The 14,172-nt window shown below is 38.6% G+C and overlaps 1 long non-coding RNA gene across 4 annotated transcripts in view; it reads right to left on the bottom strand.

The window, feature by feature from the left end:
- Positions 1–393: 393 nt before the first annotated feature.
- The window catches only part of LOC123281383 (uncharacterized), a 34,518-nt gene continuing 20,739 nt past the window's right edge, over positions 394–14,172 (bottom strand). For all 4 annotated transcript variants that reach the window (XR_011496883.1, XR_006520814.2, XR_006520819.2 and 1 more), the window contains one exon: positions 394–14,166. This is a non-coding gene — a long non-coding RNA (uncharacterized lncRNA). The remainder of the gene's footprint in view (positions 14,167–14,172) is intronic.

The following is a 14,172-nucleotide window of genomic DNA, read 5'->3' as shown; positions in this document are numbered from 1 at the left end:
GCTTCTCTGAGAAGTAGTTACTTTACTTTTAAATTAAATCTCATAAGTGTGTCAACTGCAATCTGTATCCTCATGATATCATTTTGGGAGCATACAGGGAGTCATACTTTTATACCCTGACATAGAGAATCTACTCAAAGCTGTCTCTTGGAGATGGAAAAACTGACATTCTCCAGAAGTTACATGAAGGTCACTGCCTCCATTAACCTCTTCTATAATTTCTACCCAGACACGATTGTTTCTAACTTTCTAGGACCCATAGCTCTTAGTGAGGACTTACCTCATACACTACCTTACATTCAAATCATCTGTGAACTTTTCTACACTCCAGAAACTATAATAAACCTTGACACGTGAAATGCATTTCTCTATCCATAAACTGCAATGACAGCTTTTCACAGACCTGGTGCTCATACAAGATTTATTGAGCTGAAAATATCATTTTTCACCAACACATATTTATTCTATTTATTTCCTATATTAACAGTAAATCTCAAAATACTTTGGATTGTTCTTTTTTTTCTGTTTCTTTCTCAGAGTATGTGAAAACAGTATAGTCAAAATAAAAATGGAAATACATTAGAAAATTATTTTGTAATCCAAAATGCCTCTCTGTGTAAAAAGGTGGAAATATCTGTCACAACTGTTAGAAGACTCTTTGCATCAATGTCAAGTCTGACCATCCTTTTTTCACAGCAGCTTTCTCATAGATCACTGAAAAAAACGTTCTTGTCTGCATTCCAGGGGGAATATTTTAAGAAATAATGACACAAGTTATTAGCATCTTAGAGAGTAGTATTCCCTTTAGTTTTCCTTACTTTGCTAGTCACAAACACCTCAGATGTAATAAACTTAACTTTTGATTCGTCTATTCAGCCTATAAGAAGAGCAAGTTAATCTCATGCGCATTAACCACATAGAAACAAGGATTCAGAGTTGTTATCAGACTGACAAATGGTACCAGGGAAAAAGAAGAATAAAACAAGTAAATGGTGGAAAAGGTGGTAAAGAACAGAAAGAATAAAATGAAAATAGGTCAACCAGAAATAACTCTGCTCCCAACCAGAGCCCTAAGTTGCCCCTCCCTGCCTTTCTCATTAGAGACCCTGCAGAACGACATGATACATTCAAACTGCTAAATGAAAAAAATGCCAACCAAGAATTCAATACCCAGAAAAAAGTGTCTTTCAAAAATAAAGATGATACAAAGACATTTCCACATAAACACAAGCTGACTGAGTTCATTGCCACCAGACCTGCCTGACAACAAATGCTATTACCCTACCGGACAGGACTTACTACACTTCTCAGGGAGTGAGAGTTCATCTCTATGAGGCTTTAACATACATCATGGAATCTATTTCAAATTCCATCAAAACACCTAATTTAATTCATCAACTCAATTTACTGTGGGAGGTAACAGTTGAGAATCATAGGTTTCTGTTGCTACTTAAATTAATTTTGACCAGTGGGGTCCACTGATACATTGAATATTTTGAATTCTTTGACAATTTGTGTTTTAGATACACTGTGTTTGGTATTAATGTTATATTTTTATGAAGTTAATATAAGTGTGTTGACTTCTCTCTTACTCTTTTTTTTTTAGAAGAAACACAAAACTTATCACTTATTTTCCTATCCTGACATATGGTGGAAATGGAGGAGGAGAACTGTACCATTGTGACAGAGTTCACTCTTCTTCGACTGTCAGATGCCCCTGAGCATCAGTCTTTCTCCCCCTCTGTTACTTCTCATATTTGGAGTCACGGTTTTGGCCAACCTGAGCATGACTGCAGTGATTCAGGCCAGCTCTCGACTTCACACTCCCATGTACCTTATCCTCAGGCTCTTGTCCTTTGTGGATTTTTTGCTGTTCCATCTTCATCATGCCAAAGATGCTGTCCAACATCTTAAACAAGGAAAAGCCATCTCTTTCCTGGGATGCATGGTACAATTCTACTTGTTTTGCATGTGTGCAGTCACCGAGGTCTTCCTGCTGGCTGTCATGGCTATGACTGCTTCTTGGCCATCTGTAGCCCACTGCTTTCTGTGGTCTCCATGTCCCAGAAACTTTGTATGGTGCTGGCTTCTGGCTGCCACCTCTGTGGAACTGTGTGTTCTCTGATTCACTTGTGTTTAGCTGGTGAAATCCCATCCTATAGGTAAAGTGTAGTTAATGATTTCTTTTGTGATGTACCCCCTCTCTTCACTCGTGCTTGCTGTGACATCTCTATTAATGAACTGATGGTGTTCCTTGTGGCCACTTTTAGTGAGATCATCACCACCGTGATCATCCTCACCTCCTACTGTTTGTTCTCATCACCATCCTGAGGATGCTCTCTGCAGAGGGAAGATGCAAAGCCTTTTCCACCTGTGCCTTCCCCCTCACAGGCATCATTGTCATGCAGGGAACAGTCCTTTTCTTTTACTGCTGGCCCAGTTCTGGCAACAGTATGGATGCTGACAAAGTGGCCATGTGTTCTACACTGGAGTGACCCCATGCTGAATCCTCTGACCTTTAGCCTGAGGAACAAGGATATGAAAGAAGCTCTCAAGAAAGTGTTGGGATCCAAACTGCCTTTCGAAAAGATATTTTCTTAGCTAGACTCAGGGTTTCATCAGAGACCTTTAACGAGGGGCTTGTTTTGGGTGGATGTGAATAAAAAGTAAAATAGGGAAGTATTTTTTGAGCTAGGGGACAATGCATGTTTTTTTTTTTGTTTTCCTCTTGCCTATGTTATTAAACCATATCTTATCCCCTTTACTGGAGAGCTCAAGTTTTTACTGTTATCTTTTCTGCTCTTCTCCAATGTCTAATTGCCTTGAATGTGTTTTTGGGGTGATATTGTTAGACTTGGTTTCTTGGTCTGAAAGAACATCAATATATTCATAGCAAGGTGCACAAAGAGATATCTCTTTGATGTCTTCTCATCATCCTTAATGCATGCAATCACTCTTATTAAATTGACTTCATTTTTTTACTCAGAATGAATATACATTTGTCTCATATTCATTGCAAGTAAATATTCTGTGTATAAATTGATTTCTTCATTACCTTTAGTTCTGTGATTGTAAATAAAGGATTTAGTAGAAAACAACTTCAGCAAAGAAGTGATTGTTCCCCAGGGCTCAGATCCCAAGCTTATTTAAGCATGGTCCCTAAAGATAAGCCTCTTTCTTTGATGCCTACTTTTTAAGAGTTAATCTTTATAATTACCAAAAGAGGGGATTGCACAACAGGAAAACATTTCCACCCACCTTTACCTTACTAGCCACTGGATCTAATTTTATCTTTCTCTCAACTTCACAGCAGTGGCCACTGTTCTACTCCCACATCAACTGACAATCTTGTCTCCTATGTTTGTAGACAGGTACAGATGGGCTGTCACTCAATGAGAGCTCATATTTTCTAAGGTGAAAACCTCATGTATTTCAGGAAAAGAGAACTCCAAAGAGCTGACTGGTGGCTCAATGATGCTTTCTTTCTCCAATTAACACTTTGTCTAAAGCAAAAAGGGAATCCTGGTTGATAATAAAATAATGAATATTAATATCGAGTGAAGCTCAAACTTGTCTTCACATGCTTGAGTAATAACTAACATTTACTGAATGTTTGCTATGTGAAAAACACTCTTCAAAGTACTTTACATGTCATAGCTCAATTAATCTTCATCATTACCCTGCAGACAAGTGTTTCTATAATATTCAATTTGCGTATAAGAAGATGAAACCATAGAGCTACTGAAATTTGGCCAAAGTCATATAAATATTAAGTGGTAGAACCGGATTTAAACCCAGGCAGTGTGGCTCCAGGGCTGATGATTTGAATCAATGCAACATACTGTCTCTGTTTCTGTGTCAAAAAAGGTAAACCTGCCTGTCCTAGCACATCCCATAAATGAAAAGTAAAGTTAGTTTCAATCTAACGTCCCTATGTCATATTTAGCACATTGAGTTTTTGGAAAATAATATTATTTACTCCAATTTTCTTCCTAAGTTCCTCCACCTCTGACATATTTCCATTCTCGGAAGGAAATGTTTATTGAAGAGTGCTTTACCCAAAGATACAGAATTTCCGATCTCTGGCCCCAGCTTTTTTTTTTTTTTGAGGAAGATTAGTCCTGAGCTAACATCCCTGCCCATCTTCCTCCACTTTATGTGGGATGCTGCCACAGCAAGTCTTGATATGCAGTGTGTAGGTCCACCTCCAAGATCTGAACCAGCGAACGCTGGGCCGCTGAAGCAGAGTGCGCAAACTCAACTGCTTTGCCACCAGGCCAGTCCCTCTGGCCCCAGCTCTTTGATTGCAGAACTTTGCAACCCTGGGCTGGTTAATTGGCCTGAAATCATCAGGTCTTTTTCAATATAATTGAGAGACAATAAATTCTTAACATATTTTAAAGAGCTGTGAGAATTAAATAAGATGTGAAAGTACTTTGAAAATTATAAGATGAAAATATATTAATGACAGATATATGCGTTTACCCAGAATTCACCTAATTTAGCTACAAACGGAACAAAGGTAGAAAAATAAACTTTGAGTAATAATTCAGAATCAACAATCATTATTATATCTATATTTCACTCTCTACCCAAATAACCTCCCAGATAGTTATACTCTGCTTATTAAATCTAAATGTATACAAAGTTTTATAGTAAAGACATTTAGTTTTATTAAAAACCTGGAACAAATTGAGTAAAGAGTAAGAGGGTGACATTTTGGTAATGTCATTAGATTCAAATCTGAAGGTATTTAAATGCTGAGCTTGTAGGGGACAGGGAATCATCTAAGTGTTTAAGCAAGAAGGAAATATAACACAAAATCTATTTCATACAGGTAACTCTTACACCGGTTTCTGGATAGATTTTGTAGCATGTTCGAAAGTAGGGTGGGAACTGACCAGAGGGAATAAAGCCAATTAAGAGGTTCAACTGAGGAAAAAGAGGGATGGCATTAAATAATGGAATTTCAGTCACTACAAAAAGGAAACATTGAATATTTGCCACATTTCTAAGATTTAATCAGTGGTTCTTGGTTGGCTTTCAGTTATGAGAGGTTTCTTATTTGGGCCAGCAGTGTAGGTGGTAGAGACGCATACCAAGATAGGGATTGCAAAATAGGTATAAATTGTAATGATGCTAACTAAATTTTGTTGTAGGCATGCTGAAATGTACATGTGCCTATTTGACATCCAACTTTAAGGTGGACAGATGCTTTCAGAATGGGTATATGAAAGTCACCACCGTATAGATGGTATTTAAGAAGACAAAGGCATATAATTATGTAGGAAGAGGGTCCATGGTGAGGAGACTAGTAGGTCAAGAATGAAGCCCTGGGAAAGTGCCACCATCTGTGAAGGAGGCTGAGCAGGGGAGTATTGAGAGTGGGAGTGAAATCAAGAGAGATGCACAGAAGCCAAGAGAGGAGGGGATTTTGAGAAGAAAGGAGAGGTCAAAGCTATCACATGGAACAGAGAAATAAAGTTCATTACATATTGAAAAATCTTTGTATTTTACAGCTAGGATATATCTGGGGGTGTGGAACAGAAAGGGTTTTAGGTTGTTGGGACAAAAATCCTATCGCAGTAGGCTGAAGTGAGAAAGTGGAACCAGTGTGGATGCCTGTAAGAAAATATTGCAACGAAATGAAGGAAAATGAACAGAAGCAGACACAGGGTAATATTTTTAAAGATGAAACTGACTTAAATTTTGGTATGTGCTGAAAGTTTATGAGAGAAAGAGGAGCAGTAATAGTGTAAGTATCTCAACTGACGCAGAAAGTCAGAACTGGGTGCACAGTGGAAGGGATTAACTTCAGAGAGGAGGGGCATGTTTTCCCAGAAAAGAGATGGAGAGAGGGTATCACTGATGAATCCAAATGCTCATACAATGACCCGATGACACAGCTGAGGATATACTTATTTGCTATTCTATACTTTTATCCACAAAATAGAAATTATTTTCTGGCAGTGAGAAGAAGTCGTAGAATGAGACTTAAAAAGAAGTATGAAGGTTTGCAACAGCTATTAAATGAGGGAAATAGCTGTGTGCAATGTGAAATGTTAAAGAACAAGTTTATATATAATATATACACCTACATATATACACACAACTTAAAATTGTGACTTTCATACAAATATAAAATGAATATGTGTCAAAGATTTTACTTCATTCATTAAGTTGTTGTAATTGGTATAAAAAGTAACTCAAAGAATAATAGATCAGGAATTCACAAATAAATATACAAATAGATACAAAACTAGCTTTATCCACAGCAGAGAGGGAAATCAGCTGTCTCCACACTGGACACAATGTGCCTGTCTGTAGACAAGTATCACTTGCATTGCTACTGGTATCTACAGTGTACAATTTATAAACTAGAGCAAACACGATGAAAGGCAGAGATAACTCAGAAAGGTAAGTAGGTAAGCCTTTTCAACATCTTTTACAATTTTTCACCACACAAGGCATGGAAACATCCCTGGATATCATCATCACGTTGCCTGGATTGAATTTAATAAACGTGTAAGCGTGAGGAATTCTCCAGTTGTATTCTGTAGCTTGGATTCCAGATAAAATAAACTAGAAATCTGGATCGACTCAGAATTGCTATGTTGCCAACTTTGGAACAGTGAAGGAACAAGGTGGTGAGGATATTGAGGCTGTAGAAGGAAATTTTTAACAATTACAATTTGATGAGAAAGATACTATCATTCTCACATCATGAATGAAACTGAAACTCTGATTAATCAGCCTGCCCGAGGTTTCACAATGGCTGAGTGACAGAGCCAGGATTCAGTCACTTACATAACTAAGTCAGAATCTTTCTTACTTCTATTTTATCAGTGGACTTCAGACAACCCTAAGGAGTTCTTTTGTTCCTCAGAGACAAAGCCACATCTCAAGGTGAGAAATACAGAACTTGTGCTCCTCTCCCCATACAACTCTTCAGCTGGGACAGCAAAGCTTTTATCTGTTGTGGAAATAAACAAAAACAACAAAAATGGGAAGAGAGGCTGTTTATTCAAAGTTTGCTATATAGCAATGTGGTTAACCACCATCGCTTGACATTGCTGGAAGATGAAAGAGTTGAAGAAAGTAGAAGTGAAGCCCAGATCTAGAGTTCAGCAACTGGTTTGACGGTGGTGCCATTTCATGTGGAAAACAACAGCTTTACGGAATAGAAGTGGCAAATTTTCAATTTAATACAATGAAGGTGAGAACTTATGCATGACACCACACTAACTGTAGACATGCCTCGGTGCCATCAGGGTGCCCAAGTGGACTTAGAATTACTGTTCCATTTATTTTGACCATTTTCTTTTTTGTTAATATTAAGGTTATTAACATTGCCATCATTGCTCTGTCACAACTTCAGAAGTCCAGGAGCACTGCAGAGAATGGCGCTGAAGAATGGCACTGCGAAGACTGAGTTCTTTCTCTTGGGATTTAGTGACCATCCAGAACCTCAGAGTGTTCTTTTTGCTGTGTTTTTTCCCACCTATTCTGTTACCCTGATGGGGAACCTTGGGATGATTTTATTAATCACAATCAATTCCCACTTACACGTCCCTATATACTTTTTCCTCTGCATGTTGTCCTTCATAGATGCATGTTAACTTTTGTCTTGGTCATTATAACCATTCTGACTGGTGTAAGGTGATATCTCATTGTAGTTTTGATTGGCATTTCCCTAATAATTAGTGATGATGAACATCTTTTCATGTGCCTTTTGGCCATCTGTATATCTTCTGGGGAAATGTCTGTTTATATCATCTGCCCATTTTTTGATCAGGTTGTTTGTTTGCTTTTTGTTGAGTTGTATGAGTTCTTTATATACTTTGGAGATCAACCCCTTGTGTGAGAAATGATTTTCAAATATTTTCTTTCAGTTGGTGGGCTCCCTTTCTGTTTTGTTCATGGTTTCCTTTGCTTTGCAGAAGGTTTTTAGTCTGATGTAGTCCCATTTGTTAACTTTTTCTTTTGTTTCCCTTACCTGAGTAGACATGGTATTTGAAAAGATATGGCTAAGACGAATGTCAAAGAGCATATTGCCTATATTTTCTTCTGGGATTTTTATGGTTTCAGTTCTTACATTCAAATCTTTAATCCACTTTTAATTTTTGTGTATGGTGCAAGATAATGGTGTACTTTCATTCTTTTGTATGTAGCTGTCCAGTTTTCCCAATACCATTTATTGAAGAGACTTTCCTTTCTCCATTGTATGTTCTTGGCTCCTTTGTCAAATATTAACTGTCCACAGATGTATGGTTTTATTTCTGGGCTTTCAATTCAGATCCGTTGATCTGTTTGTTGGTTTTTTGTTTGTTTGTTTTTTGTTTTTGCCAGTACTGTGCTGTTTTGATTACTAAAGCTTTGTAGTATGTTTCGAAGTTAGGGATTGTGATGCCTCCAGCTTTGTTCTTTTTTCTCAGGATTGCTTTGGCTATCCAGGGTCTTTTGTTTTTTCATATAAATTTTTGGATTCTTTGTTCTATTTCTTTGAAGAATGTCATTGGGATTTTGATTGGGATTGCTGATTGCTTTAGGTAGCATGGACATTTTAACTATGTTTATTCTTCCGACCCATGAACATGGAATCTCTTTCCACTTCTTTGTCTTCTTCAATTTCTTTCAATAATTTCTTATAGTTTTCAGTGTACAGTTCTTTGGTTAAGTTTATTCCTAGGTATTTTATTCTTTTTGCTGCGATTGTAAATGAGGTTGTATTGTTGATTTCCTTTTCTGTTAGTCCATTGTTAGTGTATAGCAATGCAACTGATTTTTTAAAATTGATTTTGTATGCTGAAACTTTGCTGTAGTTGTTGGTTATTTCTAGTAGTTTTCTGGTGGATTCTTTAGGGTTTTCTATATATAGAATCATGTCATTTGCAAACAGCAAGAGTTTCACTTCTTCCTTTCCAACTTGGGTTACTTTTATTTCTTTCTCTTGCCTAATTGATCTGGCCAAAACCTCCAGTACTATGTTGAGTTGGAGTGGTGAGAGTGGGCACCTTGTGTTATTCTTGTTCTCAGAGGGATGGCTGTCAGTTTTTCACTGTTAAGTATGATGTTGGCTGTGGGTTTGTCATACATGGCCTTTATTATGTTGAGATATTTTCCTTCAATATCCATTTTATTGAGAGTTTTTACAATTTTTTTTTAGGAAGATTAGCCCTGAGCTAACATCTGCCACCAATCATCCTCTTTTTGCTGAGGAAGGCTGGCCCTGAGCTAACATCTGTGCCCATCTTCCTCTACTTTATATGTAGGACGCCTAACACAGCACAACTTGTCATGTAGTGCCATGTCTGCACCTGGGATCCGAACCAGCAAACCCTGGGCCACCGAAGCAGAACATGTGCACTTAACCACTGCACCACTGAGCCAGCCCCCAAGAGTTTTTATCATAAATGGACGTTGGATCTTGTCAAATGCTTTCTCTGCATCTATTGAGATGATCATGTGATTCTTATTCCTAATTTTGTTAATGTGGTGTATTTCATTGATTGATTTGCAGATGTTGAACCATCTCTGCATCCCTGGAATAAATCCCACTTGATCACGGTGTATGATTCTTTTAATGTATTGCTGTATTCAGTTTGCCAATATTTTGCTCAGGATTTTTGCATCTAAGTTCATCAGTGATATTGGCCTGTAGTTTTCCTTCTTTGTGATGTCCTTGTCTGGTTTTGATATCAGGGTAATGTTGGCCTCATAGGATGTGTTAGGAAGTGCTTCATCTTCTTCAATTTTCTGGAATAGTTTGAGAAGGATAGGTACTAAATCTTCTTTGAATGTTTGGTAGAATTCTCCAGGGAAGCCATCTGGTCCTGGACTTTTGATTTTCTGGAGGTTTTTGATTCCTGTTTCAATCTCTGTACTTGTGATTGGTCTGTTCAGATTCTCTATTTCTCCTTGATTCAGTTTTGGGAGGTTGTACGAGTCTAGGAATTCATCCATTTCTTCTAGGTTATCCAATTTGTGGGGATACAGTTTTTCATAGTATTCTCTTATAATCCTTCTATTTCTGCAGTATCTGTTGTAATTTCTCCTCTTTCATTTCTAATTTTATTTATTTGAGCCTTCTCTCTTTTTTTCTTGATGAGTCTGGCTAAGGGTTTATCAATTTTATCTTCTCAAAGAAACAGCTCTTAATTTCACTAATCTTTTCTACTGTTCTTTTAGTCTCTACTTCATTTATTTCTACTCTGATTTTTATTATGTTCCTTCTGCTGACTTTGGACTTTGTTCTTCTTTTTCTAGCTCTGTTAGGTGCATTTTGAGATTACTTATTTGAGATTTTTCCTGCTTGTTGAGGTGGGCCTGTTTTGCTCTGAGTTTCCCTCTTATGAATGCTTTTGATGCATCCCATAAGAGTTGGTATGTTGTATTTTCATTTTCATTTATCTCCAGGTATTTCTTAATTTCCCCTTTGATTTCTTCAATGATCCAGTGGTTGTTCAATAGCATGTTGTTTAGTCTCCACATATTTCTGACTTGCCCAGTTTTGTTCTTGTGGTTGATTTCCAGCTTCATAGTATTGTGGTCAGAATAGGGGGTTGGGATGATTTCAATCTTCTTAAATTTATTGAGGCTTGCCTTGTCCCCCAGCATATGGTCTATCTTTGAGAATGTTCCATGGGCACTTGAGAAGAATGTGTATTCTGCTGTTTGGGGATGGAATGCTCTCTATATATCTATTAAGTCCCTCTGGCCAAGTGTTTCACTTAAATATACTATTTCCTTGTTGGCTTTTTGTGTGGACAATCTGTTCATTGAAGTGATTGGGGTGTTGAGGTCCCCTACTATTATTGTGTTGCTGTTAATTTTTTCCTTTAGGTCTGTTAATAGTGGCTTTATGTACTTTGGTGGCCCTGTATTAGGTGCAGATATATTAATAAGTGTTATGTCCTCTTGGTGGAATGCCCCTTTTATCATTATATACTGTCGCTCTTTGTCTCTCATTGTCTTTTGTAATTTGAAGTCTGCTTTGTCTGATAAAAGTATGGCAACACTTGCTTTCTTTTGCTTGCCATTAACTTGGAGCATTGTCTTCCATCCCTTCTCTCTAAGTCTGTGTTTTTCTTCAGAACTGAGATGTGTTTCCTAGAGGCAGCATATTGCTTGGTCTTGTTTTTTAATCCATCCAGCTATTCTGTGTCTTTTAATTGGAGAATTCAATCCATTTACATTTAGAGTGATTATTCTTATATGAGGGCTTAATGAAGCCATTTTACCTCTTGTTTTCTGGTTGTTCTATGTTTCCAATGTTTCTCTTCCTTTGTATTTCTGACAGCCATTTCATTTTGTTGGTTTTCCAAGAGGGATTTCTCAGTTCTCTCTCTTTTTATGGATTGTGGCTCTGCTCTGATGTTTTGTTTAGTGGTTACTGTGAGGAATGTATGAAAGACATTGGAGATGAGATTGTCAATTTTCTTATAGCCTCTTATCTCCATTAACCTAAGCAGGTTCCTTCCCTTTCCTCTCCCATTCTGAGTAATTGCTGTTACCAATTGTTCTGTTTTTAATGTTGTGAGTTTGTGGCTAAGTTGAAGTGTTTATCATTACTGTCAATGCCTTCTTTCTCTTTCTCTTTTAAGTTGTCATTGAGTCTTTGCCTCCCTGTTCTAGTAGAAAGCTGCAGGTTTCTGATCTTGTCTGTCTATTTATCTCCTTGCGCAGAGCTTTGTACACCTTTGCATTTTTGCTGCTGGTGTGGGGGCATCTTTAATTACTTCTTGTAGGGAGGTCTAGTGGTGATGAACTCTCTCAGCTTTTGTTTATCTGAGAAAGCTTTTATTTCTCCATCGTATCTGAACAAAAGTTTTGCTGGATAAAGTAACCTCGGCTGAAAGTTTTTGTCTTTCAGTATTTTTAATATATCATTCCATTATCTCCCAGGCTGTAGGGTTTCTGCTGAGAAATCCGTTGATAGCCTGATAGGGTTTCCTTTGTAGGTTATTTTCTTCTGCCTTGCTGCTCCTAATATTTTTTCTTTATCACTAACTTTTGCCATTTTTACTATTATATGCCTTGGACAGTGTCTTTTAGTATTGATGAAGTTGGGCATTCAATTAGCTTCATTTATCTGCAAATCTGAAACCATTCCCAGGTTTGGGAAGTTCTCAGCAATTATTTCTGTGAACAAGTTCTCTGCTCCATTCCCCCCTCTTATCCCTCTTGAATACCTATAATCCTTATGTTGCTTTTCCTAATTGAGTCAGATATTTCTCGAAGAATTCCTTCATTTTGAAAAAACCTTATTTCTTTCTCCTCCTCTACCTGTAGAATTTCTACATTTTTATCCTCTAGAAAACTAATTCTTTCCTCCATAAGATCAGTTCTATTTCTTACTGATTCTAGATTATTTTTTATTTCATTGTGTTTTTCATATCCAGAATTTCTGCTTGATTTTTTTTATAGTTTCAATCTCTTTGCTGAAAAGATTCATTTTATTGCTGAGCTCCTTGACTTGTCTTTCCATGTTTTCTTGTAAGTCATTGAGTTTCCTTGTGATGGCTAGTTTGAATTCTCTGTCATTCAGGTTGTATATTTCTGTGTCTTCAGCGTTGGCTTCTGGAGAATTGCCATTTCCCTTCTGGTCTGAATTTTTGCTGCAGTTTCTCATGGTGTTCAATGAACTAACCTTTTGTCAGTGCATTTGTGGTACCCTTTAAGATAAAGGTTCCCCCTGTTACTGCTGGGGGAAGTGGGAGCAGTGTTTCTGGCCCCACCCAGTCTGCTGGAAGCTGTGAGGGTATTATGGGTGCTTGCCCCAGCCTGGAGTGCCTTCAGGCACTTGTGTGAACTGTCCTCGGTGAGCAGGGCTTCCTTGCTGGGCTAGGGCTGTTCTTTGGTGCCTCAGGGGCACTCTGAGCTCTCCCTCCCCACCAGAAAGTGATCACCAGTGGGCTCAAAGCTACCGTGCCTGTTCCCACAGCCCCCAGGACACATTCCCTCTTTGGGGGCTCAGCAGCCCTATGAGGGTTCACACGCACACCTGAGGAGTGCTTGCCCCAGCGCCTACATCTGCTGAGGTCTCTGTTTACAGCTGGTGGATCTGCTGTGCTTGGCAGGTGGGGCTTCCTCACTGGGACCCAAGCTAGGGCTGCTCCTTGGCTGTACAGGGGCACCGTGGGCTCCCCCTCCCTACCAGGACAGCAAACACAAACGTGGGCTAAGGGTTACTGCCGCCTTCTCCTATGGTCACCCTAGTGTACATTCCTACTTTCTAGGCACTTGCACCAGGTTTGAAAGCATTTGTGTGTGAGCACAGGTCTACCAGGGGAGAGCAGGGTGTGCTCACCTATCTCTGCCACGTCCCTGGGGGCCCGTGCATCCACCTGCAGATGTATAGCTGCATGTGTCTCTCAGGCGTCCTGTTGTGCTGTGTGGGCTTCCACCATTGGTCAGTGAATGTCCACTTAGTTGTAGTTCAAAAGGAGGACAGATAAAGGGAACAGCTCACTCTGCCATGTTGCTGACATCACCATGACAACAGCATTTTTTAGTGAAAGAATATGCATTCTATTGACACTTGAAGGGGAAGAGTGACTTTACAGGTCTGGTGGACTTGGGAACATCTGAGTGAAATTATCCATTATAACTTTCTTTTTCTTTAACTACAATTTTATATTTGATGAAAAATATTGTACCCAAGTAGAATAATTTGTTAAAGTTCACTTTGAACTGATCATTTGCATGCTTTGTAGTTTCAAAATTGGATTGTGATCTTTAAGTACCTATATTGACAATTAGACTTTAAAAGTGTTAGGCAAATGATCTGGCCTCGGCCCCCCTCTCTGAACTCACCTGATACCTTTCTCCCCATTGGTCACTTTCCCAGGCTGGCATCCACAGCACTCAAATGGGCTCCCACCTTCATGGATACATTCTTCGACTGTACCTCCTACCTGGAAAGCTTGAATCTTACCTCCTTAGAGAGACCTACCCTGACCAGCCAATCTAAAATAGAGTGACCTTCTGTCCACTAGCCATTTGGGCTCGCTCGATCACATGACCCTGCTTTATCACCATCTGAAGTGACACTGGTTTTTCCTGGGTTCACTTGCTTGTTGCTTGTCTCATTTCCCAGGACTAGTATGTAGGTTTCTTCATAGCACAGGACCCTAAACTGTGCTGTTCAGACTGTGTATCCAGCACCTGAAA

The sequence above is a fragment of the Equus asinus genome, chromosome 2 (assembly GCF_041296235.1).
Source record: "Equus asinus isolate D_3611 breed Donkey chromosome 2, EquAss-T2T_v2, whole genome shotgun sequence".
Taxonomy (NCBI): Eukaryota; Metazoa; Chordata; class Mammalia; order Perissodactyla; family Equidae; genus Equus; species Equus asinus.
The sequence above is the reverse complement of the archived record's forward strand: the minus strand, read 5'-3'. Positions and strand labels throughout refer to the sequence as shown.